At 32.9% G+C, this 13,615-nt stretch overlaps 1 protein-coding gene and 1 long non-coding RNA gene across 3 annotated transcripts in view; one reads left to right on the top strand and one right to left on the bottom strand.

Moving 5' to 3' along the window:
* tio (zinc finger domain-containing protein tiptop) overlaps positions 1-13,615 on the bottom strand; it is a 263,098-nt gene that overhangs the window by 12,558 nt on the left and 236,925 nt on the right. The window lies entirely within an intron of this gene.
* LOC149906176 (uncharacterized) lies at positions 2,446-3,928 on the top strand. Its single transcript, XR_016457088.1, has 2 exons — positions 2,446-3,181; positions 3,256-3,928. It is a non-coding gene; the product is annotated as an uncharacterized LOC149906176 (long non-coding RNA).

The raw sequence follows: 13,615 nt of genomic DNA on the forward strand, positions 1-13,615 counted from the left end.
TAAAAGTAAAGTTTATGTAAACTGTGCTGTGTGTGTGAAAGTTACAATGTACCAGTATTTAATGGTACATTCAAACAGTAAAATCAATCCGATCATCCTTTTGATATACAAACGTACTCAGCAGTAAATACCTTAAAATATTCACATTTAAATTATATATCTACACTCCATTTTATTACCCTCTACCTTTGGCAAGCATCAAAATGTCTCCAAATCTCTCTAACTGCAATCTAATCCAATCAAAGTCTACACTAAAAGAATGGCGTCACGTTTCCATCAGTTTAAGAATCACTTAGCGACGCAACAAGTGGAGGCATCATTTGTATCTGTCACACTCCAGTGAGCTATCAAGCCTAAATACTCGTGAACTAGCCGTTACTAGTGTTTGTATGGTGTTTTCATTTACTCGAGATTGAGTACTGTGTATAATATAACGATTTCATATTTTCTTTTGATACTGTAACTCTTCCTGAGAGTTTATTATAATTAACTAGATTTCCGCCCGCGGCTTCGCCCGCGTTTTCAAAGGAAAACCCGCATAGTTCCCGTTCCCGAGGGATTTCCGGGATAAAACCTATCCTAAGTGTTAATCCAAGTTACCCTCTATATGTGTGCTAAATTTCATTGTAATCGGTTCAGTAGTTTTTACGTGAAAGAGTAACAAACATCCATACATCCATACATCCATACATCCATACAAACTTTCGCCTTTATAATAGTATTAAGATTAGGAATAGTTAAGATTCTATTATATTTGCATAGTCTTATCGACGGTCAATCAACTACTGCTAAAACAATAAGGAGAGGCACTTGTTTATGTAAACGGTATAAAGGATTTTAGCATGAAGAGAGGAGATTATATAAATTACAATTGCAAGGTAAATCACGGAATAACATAGTTAATATATAATAAATACATAATATAATAATAAATACATATATTTACATATTCCTTGCATTATATACTACTGGCTTAACTAGATTCAATTAACGAATATTTATTATATGTATACGAATATATTATATGTATATTGTATACTGCTTTTGTCATAAATCTGGTTACACTTCAAACGATTTCATCTCAATTTTCTCTTCCGAAAAATGCATCTATCCATCTTAATTGATCTATTGTAAATCAGTTGCGAGATAAGGGCCACAATCGTGATCGCAAGAGCAACAAGTATCATTTGTAGCTGTCACAGGCTCCAGTGTCAACGAATTAGAGCAGTCATCGTAATGATAGGATGATATATCTCGTTCAAAACCAAGGGATTTGTCCCTAATCCATTTAGATGTTTAACGACCTTTTAAAACGCGATTTGTTTTGTTTTCAGCTATTTTATATGGACGCAAATAATTATTGTGTGAACATCATTTATTTCATGGATTAGTAACAATTTTTTTTTTACACTAGATAGGGAAGCGCTTGACCACAATCTCGCCTGATGGAAAGCTAAGATGCGGTCTAAGATGGTACGCGCTTCCCTAGTAGGTACCGGTTCACTCTTCGCTTGAAGACCCCCATATTGTACTCGTTATAATAATATAGTCATGATTCTGTTAAACTCATCTTCAATTTGTTTTTCTACTATTATTTTAATATAACCATTGGTTGGTCGAATGTCTGATGATAGGACATTGATTTTATCAATCTTAAATACTACATACACGACAGCAGTTTTTTAAGCTTTGTCTTGATTTCAAATTTCAATATAAAAAATCTCCAACATATTTCAGTTTTGTAGAAACATTATATCTTTAAATCTTCAACACATATTTTTCGATATATTTTAATTTATCATATTAATAAAACCCACGGCAACAGTATGAATAATCGTTACGCAGTAATTATTGAAGTACATCGTAATATCGTTAATATCAATCAACGTCAGACGAAGTTAAATTAATACCTTTATGAATCGAGTGTCGTCAATCGATGAGTGATGGATGGGTGACGTACACCCGGACCAAGGTTAAGTTTTGTTGGTACAGAGTTAGTGCGATGTGCATTCTAGAACTGGCTAAATAAAAAAAATGTTGTGTGGTTTTATGAAACCACGGTAAAAGTGAAACTGTTCGAACGGTTCACTGCTTTGTGTAGCGCATGTCGCGTGACGGTATACCTACTCGGCAGTCGCGATACACGCGACATGCGCTTTACAGACCAAAAGTTTGAGACGATGTAATAAAAGTTTCACTTTAATAAACTTTTTCTCAATCATAATATAAACCCTTGCAAAAAAGAAAAGACAAACGAAAAATAAATAAAGCTTGTGTAGTAAATTGAATTGCAATGTGTATTAATATTTTAGATACATAAGTATTTTAGTGTATCAAGATGGACAAAATGGATCCAGGGGAACTTTCTACATGAAGCAGACGATGAAGCACGTGAAGCATAAAAAAGCAGACTTTTTAAGGTGATGAATTAATTTTTCTAACATTTACGGCCCTTTTTAAACCTTCGTAATTTTTATATTATTAAAGTTGTCGTGATGAAAATTCTTGACAAGAAAGTTCAATAGTAACACAATACGTCTACCGTTTTAGAAACATGATTCCATGATATTTTCTCGATAGAAAAAAAATACAAAGTTCTCATTGTTATTTTTTTATAATCTGTGGCATGTTCAAAATAACAAACGTAAAGTTACGACTTTTTGGATATTAACTATAAAATATACAACCTATACGTCTACCGATTTAGAATTTTGAAATATGCGATGGTTTTGAAATAAACAAGAAATACTTGAAATTAGCGCGCGACCAGCCAATATAGCGAGAGCCGCCCTGTACCTTCCTACCCCGATCGCTGCACGAGTCATTCCCGCTACGGCCGTCACACGGGGAACTTGTGTCGCTCGCGCAATCGTAAAAAAGGGTGACAACACGATAAGACAAAATGAGACAAATGGAGACAATAAAGAAAATAAGAAGAAGAAACATAAAGGTTGGAGGAAAAAGAATGCTTACAATTGGAACAAATTAATGAAGTAAGTTGGTTTTATTTTAAATTTGATGATAATTGTATTATAGACGATGTTTGATATGTACCCCTGTTTTAAGTACATAACGAATGTGTAAGATTTTTTCATTTATAGCATAGATAATCTTTTCAGAAATCCGGAATCCAGAAGGAAAATAAACCCACTGATTGTTCACAATGTGAACCCACTCCTTCGTAAGTACCTTTATTCAGTCAAAAATGTATGTTATCAACGTTCTACTGGTTTTATCGCATGATTCCATTTTTAGCAAAAAGCAACAAAGTGCAAAGAAATAAAAAATCATGGTGAACTTAGTGGAAGTATGGCGGACATAATATGGAACAGGAGCTCATTGGAGTAGTATTATATTTAAAAAAAATACGAAATAATTTCAAGAATTACATTTCTTAGAAGGTGGTAGATAAGTATGTTGTATAAAGAATTTGATATTGATATTTATTTCATTTATACTTACTACACCTGTGCGGGAAATTGCTTAGTAATAAAACAGGTTTATATTCATATTGACATAGAAATGTGAGTTTTCATTTCGAAAAATTTTGTGTAAGTATATTAAATTGAGTTCCTGGGTGATCTGGAAACACAATTGGGCCCGGAAGATGGCGCTGCAGTCACTCCTCCTAATGACATGAACCGATTTGGATGAATATTTGTGTGCACATTTCATTTTTGTGGGATGATTGGTTGATTCGCTTTCACATTAGCTAATATTATGTATTTTTGTTGTTAGAAAGTAAACTTAATTTAATGTTTATAATACATTATTATTGGTATAAATAAGCCAGTGTTCGTCTCACATTGCTGTACCTGCCTACCTACCCTACCAGGGCCTAACTTTGTTCTGGCTATTTTATTTTGATTATTTGTAATGAATAATTACAATTATAATAGAGTGCAAAAAATAAATACATGCGTCAATATATTTTGTGTTTTTTTTAAACAATTTTTTTATTTAAAAAAATATCATTCCGACCGCGGCTTTGCCCGCGTGGAATTAGGTTATATCGTGAATCCTGTTTTATCCCACAGAAGTGTTCAGTTCGGATAAAAAGTATCCTATGTGTAAATCCAGGCAATTAGCTATATTTTATCAAAATTGGTAATGTAGTCTTGACGTGATTAAGTAACAACTAACAAAAAAATATACAAATTAACATCCAAAGTTTCGCATCAGTTTTACTGTATTAGCGATATCTTCCACTCTTGACTTTGACTGAGAAGAATTAGGGTTTATAACTTCTTTCAGAAATAGTACCTTTCATTTCTGGGCATGATGTAATATCTACGTCAGCATCAAATTCTATCTAAATCAATTCAGTAGTCCGCGTTATTGAGTACCATTTCATTTTTTCAGAGTAACAATATTTTTTGTTATTTTAAAGATTATTTATAACCTGTATTATTTTGTAATAAAGTAAACATTACGAAATAATAATAATTATTAATAATGTCTAAGTAGTTGTTGGAAAGAAGATTATTTGTTTATAAGCAAGAAAATAAAACCAATAAATCAACAATTGAATAAATGTATAACAATATTATAACTGTATGACGACTCCATACATGTTTGTCCCGAGTCGGCCAGCGGCAGCGCGGCGAGTTTGCAAGAATGACTTCGCGCACACCCGCGTTCGCGATAGCGAGCTATTAGACTCCGCCCGCCAAGCAGTGGATTTTTTTTTGTGTATCGTCTTAAATTACACAACAGATAATGCCAATGTTAGAAACTTGCAGAATACTTTTATAATTTATTACCTAATTGTCCATTGATTCGTCTTAATAAGATTATTTATATGATTCAGTTACAAACATACAAATAAACGATATTCCAAATATGATGTAAATTTGTATACAGTTAAACCAAGTTCTCTTATAGAGATCGACTCAATCAATACTTATACTGACCAAATCAACCAAAACAAATCAAACGACCCCAAAACCAGAGTTCCCAAACCCAGCCACAGATAGTTAAAGCATGAAAAATCTCACCCAGGTTGTAGTACTAAGTTACAATCCATATTTGTCAGTGTGGAGACGGTTGGACATCATTTTCATTAGAGGGTGGATGAGGCTACATTAATACTGCCGTCTGAGGTGCGATAGGGTCGTGTAAGCCCGACCATATTTTTTCAAGGGTCCGTTGGAAAAACGTTTTCAATACGAATTGTTTAGTTTATTGTAGTTTATCAGAGTTGGATGATGCTCGTAATTTTTTTTTGGTGTTAAAAATGAACTAGATAGCAGAATAGAATTAGCCTTAGTTATTCGTTAATTATGCATTAAAAATCTTACCTTACCAACTCTATGAACTAAAAAAGAGTAATGTTCTCAAAGTTGAGTTTGGACATGGAAGATTTTTTTTAATCCAGTAAGTACCTATAATTTTCAAATAGCCAATCATCAATCAATCAGTGATAGAAATACGATTGGTGAAATCGCAGTCGTAAATTTCATGTAATCATAAGGTAAGTATCAAAATTTGTATTTTTCCATGATTATGAATGGACTGATAACTAATTAATTACTACATAATAAGATTCACAATTGTTAAGTTGTTATTGTTTTAGCTAGATTAGATGGATAAGATTATTGGCACATCCGTATAATAATAATTATAAATTAATTATAATCACGTGTATCTTTAGGCAATTTTTAGGTATTTTTATTAAGACTTGTACACACCGCTTAGTTTATCAGCATTAACGAGAAGTATATCTTATTTTTGACCATTTAAGTACCTACTTATAGGAATACATCACTTTGTCGTATGATTTAATTATTTATCAATATTAATTAACGATAACAACTTAATCTGTCATACAGAGACATCATTACCTGTTTTATCATGAATTGTAATTTGTATCACCTAAATTTTTGATATTTTTTGTCACTAAGTGCTGTTATCTATATTCAGTACGTAAATTTATTCATATCTCTTATAATTTATATCTATCAAGTAATTTTCATTATTTTCTTTGAATGTTATAGTATTTTTATCACTGGTATAATAAATTATAATTAATTATCTTTATAATTGATTTTAGTAATTTGTTACCATCGCATGCCTAATCTATTCATCTAATGTGTTATTTACAATTGCTTGCGGTTGCTTGGAAGAGATTGCAATATTGAAATAAGATTGTCACTGTACATCATAGGTGCATACACCTACCGTATATTTTTATTCAAAGTACTACTGATATCTCATGAATACTAAATTAAAACCTTTACAATCAAAAACTAGAATTGGTTTCAACTATTTTTGTTAATAGGTACCTAATTAATATAGATATCATCAAAATTTTTTAGTACCTTCAGAGGTTAATTAAAGTCAGTCAGATCAGTAATTTAGTCAGTTTCTTTAAAAGTCTGTTCAGATAGATGTATATTATTTTCCCGACGTTTCGAACACTTTACAGCGAGCGTGGTCACTGCAGTCTCCCCGTGACCACGTGACAATAAATCGCGTTTAAAAACCGTTAAAAAGTATTCTTAATTTCTAAAAATAATATTATATAATAATACATTTTTCAAATCTTTGTACATCAAGTTCATATATTTTTACACTCAATTTGTCTTCAACTAAGAATCTTCAAAGTATGAAAACTGCCATCTAGAACACATAAAAATTAATTTATTAACGACACCATAAAAACTTGATTCATACGCACCAAGGCGTCTATCTACTAATATTTTTACGCCCACATCCCGTTTTGACCCTAAGGTCAATCACGAATCAACATATTGTCAATACTGTATCCATCTGACGCCTACCTTAAACAGCGGGAGTCGATATAACATAATTCTTAATATTAAAGATAATTATAATAACATTAGCCTTGTTCCGAGTAATGAATAGAAATGTTGATCGAGAATTCTGTAATAGTTATTTTAACGAGAACGAGTGAAATTAAAGACATTTTAACGGATTTTAAACGCGATTTATTCATGATATTATTTAAACCGGCGTTTCGACGTGTCTGTATTGTGATAATAATAGTATGAATAAATCGAGTTTAAAATCCTATAAAAAATTAAATTTCTAAATCTATACTAATATTATAAAGAGGAAAGGTTTGTATGTATCGTTTTCCCGCATAAACTACTGGACCGATTTTGATGAAATTTGCCACAAATAATCTTTAGACCCTGAGAAAGAACATAGGCTATCTTTTATTGCGAAATATGTACCACGTGCGAAGCCGGGGCGGACCGCTAGTGAATACACGCGTAAATCAAACGCAAGAAAATAATGTAAATGAGTGATTTATTTGTCGAATTTGTAATAATGATTCGATAAATACAATATCAAAATATACTAAAATAAAAATTACGTAGTGTATTTCTTCGTTAATAAAAGTAATTATGATAGACAATCTATTTATGCTATAATTATTATTAAAATAAAATATAATCAGTTGACACTAATTGAATGATTTACGAAAATATGATATTAAATTTGATCTGTGGATAAAAGATATTTATTGCGCAGATAGTGTTGTTTTTGTATAATTTATTGTTTTGGTATTGTTTACTAAAAAAATACTAAAAGAAGGAAATTTACGTGTAAAAATACGTGTCTTAATTTCGACGTTTTCAATTTCTTCATTAATTTAATTGAGGTTCACTATCGATATAATAAAATTTAAAATTTAACATAAAAAAAAATCTTGAATCTAAAGTAAGTGAATATATTATTATCTATCTATTTCATAGTGACTTAAATATACTTACGTAAATAATAAAGATTCTAGAACTATTTTCACTTTGAATTTATTGATTAATTTTATTTATAGTTATTTAGATTTTAGACCACAAATCTGTAATATTATTGGAATCTACAGATTCCAAACCTACCATAAAGTCTTTTTATGTTTGTTTCTCTCAGTATTCAATATTTCAAATATATGATATTGGGACTAACATGTTGCTGTTACAATCATTTCAAAGTTTCTTAGAAAACTTGTATAAAGACTAAACACATATAAATTAAACAATAGAAGTATCTCAAAACGGTTTTTTGAAGTGAAACTTCTTTATGCACGTTGAGAGTAAAATTTCATGGCAATACCGTCACGGCATAGAGTAAGGCGACGATTTTGGTCTTTGAATTTTGCCGAAGAAGTTTCACTTCTGACACTCTTTATTTGAACCATACAGACACATACGGCGGAAAGTGACTTTGTTTTATACTATGTAGTGACTACCCAACCAGCAAAGATGTCCTATAACAATAACTTACATCACCAAAAAGCTTTTTAAATGACGTATAACAGTGTCGCGGTGACAAGCTTGTTGTATAATAGCGTTTAATGAGATGATTTTGCTCTATAATCATACACAGCAAATTTGTCCCATAACAAGGTGATGTAAATGTTTATATCACTATTTTATACGGCGTTTATAGAGCAGCTCTTATCCAGATTTTGGTACAGCAATAACAGGACGATATTATCACATAACAGCGCTGGTGGTCTCTTTTTTACAGCAAATTAGTGCAATAAACGATTCTAGGGTAACCTTTATAGTCCCATGCCTATAGAGGCGTAAAAAAATCTACAATAGGACAATTTAGTGTTGTAATGGTTTTCCTTATTACTATTATAGCACTGTGAATCTTCATGGTTGCTGAAACTCCATAATAAAGCAATTAGGTGATATATCCGAGTTTTATATCACTTCTTTGTAACCTAATTGAATTATATTAGTGTTTTTCTGCCCATTATAACGCAGTTGTTTAATAGCTGAGTGGTCAGAGTTATAGGACTGACTTACTGTATAAAAGAGTTAATAATTCTGTTATATGTAACAAAAACGGCGTATTAATGTAGTAAAATGCGACACTTACGAGAGATATACGGCCTATAAGAGAGTTTCTTTCACTTTAAAACAACAAAAACCTGCCATATTGTCAGCACCGTCTCGTAAATAATTGAAGGGTTCTATTTAATAATCATGGATTGAATGAATTAAAAAAAATCGCAGCTTCAGTAACGATTGACACCAGACAAATTCAAGGTGAGGTTTCGAATACGGACAATGATTCCGTACAATCTGTTACATCCTATGAACAGAACCAAGTTAACAGCCATCATGTGGTTTGTGATAATTCAGAAGCAGACCATTCAGACACTAGTGTTTTGCTTAACACTTCGGGATCGGAATCTAAAAATCGGAATTTACACTAGAAAATACAAAATAAAACATGTTATGGGTTTTCTATTTACATCAGGGAACCCTACTAATTTAATCCAGTATATGGCATGACAGTTGTCAAAACTACGTTCGTTTGCGGACGTATAATAGCCACGGAGTTGCTATTTGGCATCCTATACAGCAATTTGGTGTAAAATTAGTTTTTTAATTACTTAAAAATCAATAATTCGAGGGGGGCATGAAAAAAACAGCGTAATTATGCATATAATCTATCAGTAAAATTTCATTCACAAGTCAGTTTATCTATCTAACATAATTAACAGTGTAACAAAAATTAATACTCGACACCACGATGATGGTTCCTATAGTCATTTACTCGTATTATCAATTGGTACACGATTTACCATTTTGTATTATAATTGTAGCGTCGCAGTGACTTGTACATCGCAACTTCGTGCTACAAAAGATTTGCGGTTACTCTTAAAACACAACTTCGCGCTGTAACAGCATCGCGGTTCCTTTTATATCACTACTTCGCTCTATAACAGCATCGCGATTCTATAAGTGTACTCTTCTATAGGTCCAATTGGTATCTGAGTTGCTGCTACAGCAACACAATACCATCAAATGGCTTTATAAATGCGCCACTTTGGGGTTTATACAACGTTCTTATCACCCTTATAGAACTACCAGTTAGCACCTCTGAAACGTTCTTATCCCTTCTATAGAGCAACGATTTGTTGGTTGGGTACAGATAAAAAATCTTGCCCCTAGCAACCCGGTGTCGATATTGTAACAGATTATACTTGTAAACTCGTATTGATAGAGAAAACATGCGATTCACAATAGACGGCACGCGATTTGCCGGACACTTGTGTACCGTCAGCAGAATAAGTCCGATAGTTATTGATGTAATGAAAGTTATTTAATTGTGTACGTTTTTTATTGATTATTTATTTCCAAGAAGAAGAAATGCGCTTGTATTTGAAGAGTTTGTTTCATTTCTGAGAAGTCAAGTTTCAATAATATTTGCAAAATAATTTTTATGTTTCATTCTTAGGTTCTTTTTAAAGTCTGTTTATTTTATACTAGTAACCATTTGAGTTCAATTATAAATATATGTATTAAGTATACGAAATAGGTCACTTTATTTCAGTAAAAATAAAGATGCATCGTTTGACTGTAAAAAATTTACGTCGTGACGAAAAGACGTACGTAAAATATTCTATAAAATTATTAGAAATACAGACAAATCCTTTCAAATCCTGATTCCAATGCTTCTGGTACTCCATAAGATCCTAAAATCGATGAAAACCAGAGTGAATAAATACATAAGTTAATATTTTTTGGAACGTCACCTTGTCTGCTAACGGTACTTTTGATCCAATCCAAGTACCTGCTCTAACGCCGCTCACTGCAGGGGGCGGGGACTCTCGCGTTTTGACCAATGACTCTACTCCGCTCAAGCAAAACTAATTATTCTGATTTATGCTCCCATTGTTCATTGTTGTATGTGCATATGCATATATGCGTCATGATGCATCGCATATCAACCTTTTCTCCAATATTGTGTTCTTGCCTTTGTTCAATTTCTGTTTTTTTTCTACGTCTAGCATTTACATAGCATTTTTAAAGCACCGCATTCGTTATCATCAACATTGTTTTATTTCATAATCATTAAATTCAAGACTACCGAAGTTACGAAGTAAATAGATAAGATATGCAAATTGTAAATTATAGGACAGAAATTATTCATCAAAATCAAAGAAAGTAGGATGCAACTATTCGACATCCTGCACACAGATCCACTAAACACGCACACGCAAAAGCACAGACAATATCTGTCACCACAAAGCCCAAAAAGACAACACCTCGCAAGTCACATCAAACCGCACAAATACCGAACGCCATCCATATATCCCAGCACCTTCGCATTCCCGAACAAAAATATTGCACCCGAATTCCGCTGACAGATAAAAAGGCGAAATTGCGAAAGGGGAAAAAAGGGCAAAAGTAGCAGACCCCGCCCACTCGCGACAGGTGAATGCGTTTGCGCAGACTACGTGGAATACATTTGCGATATTGATATACAATGGCCGCTGACAGCGCCATCTATGGAACGTATTTATGGTCCCGCTTTTGTTACGATCATTCGATACGTCAATGTTTTGCATATCTGTGTGCTTGTTTTTGTAGACGTTTGTTAACTTCCTAGTTCCTGTCAAATATTTGGACATGTTAAACTTAACTCACCTAGCAAAAAAGTTCAATCATATAAAATGATATCACGATCATCACGACTTCGCGAACCATTCTCATATGATATTGTATTGATATTAGAACAATATCTCACATACCTACAAAACTATCATCATCATCATCATCATCAGCCTACATTTGTCCACTGCTGGACATAGGCCTCAGCCTACAAAACTATGAATACCTACTAACAATCCGAACATAGACAAAAAACAATAAACCGCTACCATATCTCGAGGACGTTAATCCAAAACTCAGACTTAAATCCCTCAATAAACTAACCAAATAATCTCCATCTAAACCGTTTAAACATGAAGTAAAAACAAAAGCCGCAAACAATAGAGGCGTGACTAGCAAACAGACAGATAACGTTAATATTTACATTACTCCAGATAACAATGCTTGTCCGCGAATTGCGCTCAATATGTATCTATGAATTAATTTGTTACAGCGATAACCATTTTTAAACCCCATGTATTTACTTGACAATTTTACAAATGGTATGGTTTAAGACTACCTATGGGCAAATAAGGAAAGAAGGCAGATACGTCACAAGAATCAGATCACCAGAGAGTTTTTTTAAAAATACTGTAGATGTATCAAATGACAAAAATGAGCGAGATAAAATTACAGATCATGGAGATAGAGTATAAGATAACCTAGCTACCTAACTTTATAAACGAAACCAGTAAAAATATTTAGTTATTTATCTTGTAAACTTAAAAATTTAATTACTACTAGTCTCGCAAATCTCTCGATATATCAAATTCTCTATCTATCAAATTATAATCATAACCGTTTATCCATTGTACAACTAATAACAGAATTTCAACTATTCGATCAGGGCGAGGCATTCTTCAACCGCATCACTAAATAAATCGAAATATGGAGGTTCTTGGACACTGCATCCAATTTTGGATTCGATCTCATTACCATAAGGCAAGTGCATCGCAAGCATTCGTTGCACTGGCCGAGACACACAGTCATATAGAATGTGGAGCCAACGAGAATTCTCATTCGAACAATGTCCTTGTCAGCTAAAAATAGCGTGATGTTACGTTTTTAGGGATGGTCGTATTCGAAATACTGTTTGCGATATTTATTTAAAATTTAATACAAAATTGTTATTAAGGGAAACAATGGTTTCAGAAATAATACATTTTCGCTCACTACATCATTAAAATTAAATTAGGAAAGGACTAGTAAAGTTATCGTAAAAATTTTCATCGATGCATCTCACCAAACAACAAAAATAATAAGAACTTACCATAACAATAGACGCTGCAACTAAATAACATTAAATCGTCACAACCGTGTGTCCAAACGCAAGTATTTTATAACGTATTTAGATGCATTAAGGGTCATCCTTAACCGGGGAATGTCGATTTCATTACCATACCCTCGACACTCGACCACAGACACTCACCATATATATGTATAGCATAATATGATGCTAGATTGGAGTCTAGCTTTAGAATAGATAGTGCACATTAGCATATGCTAAGAATATCCTACAATGCATTCGGGATTAAGGATAATTTAGATGTTTTTTCGCTGAATGTTATTTGGGTAGACTGTAATATTTTCCATTTAGATGAGAACTCTGGAGAAAGTTGCAAAGTTATGCAAAAAAATGTCGAGCATGAAATAACCTGAATCAAAAATAAATTAATTGGTCAATAGCATTCAAAAATATTACAAAAATGTAATTCACGATCAAACGTAAAACGTACTAGAAAGATAACCATTTCAGTAACATCACCAAAAATGATAACCAAAAACGAATCCAACCATAAAACAAAACCCTAACAAAATCAAGCCATTGTTTTGCGATCGTAATTCAATTATAAAGCGGAGGAACAGAATGACCCGTAATACGTTAAGATGCACCGATTCGTGGAGACAGCGCCGACCGCATTTTATCAACACCTAATGATCTGCCGTAATGAGAAAGGTGGGAGCGAGCAACACCAATAAGGTATTTATGCCAGCATCCTTATGTAATGGAACGTGTCAACGCTGCGGTGGAAAAGTCGCCCCCTATTAACGTCCCGGGAAATTAGAGAAAGCATTCCCGGGCAAGATAATGTACGCTGTGACGCCGGCTATACGGTAATGATATTAGTCCGTCAGACTTGTGTTTTAGTTAGGATCGAATTTTGTTTTTAGATTCGGTAATGCTTCAGTTGGAA

The sequence above is a fragment of the Colias eurytheme genome, chromosome 9, assembly GCF_061535395.1.
Source record: "Colias eurytheme isolate Ceu_HAF_F1 chromosome 9, ilColEury1 Martin Lab GWU primary, whole genome shotgun sequence".
Taxonomy (NCBI): Eukaryota; Metazoa; Arthropoda; class Insecta; order Lepidoptera; family Pieridae; genus Colias; species Colias eurytheme.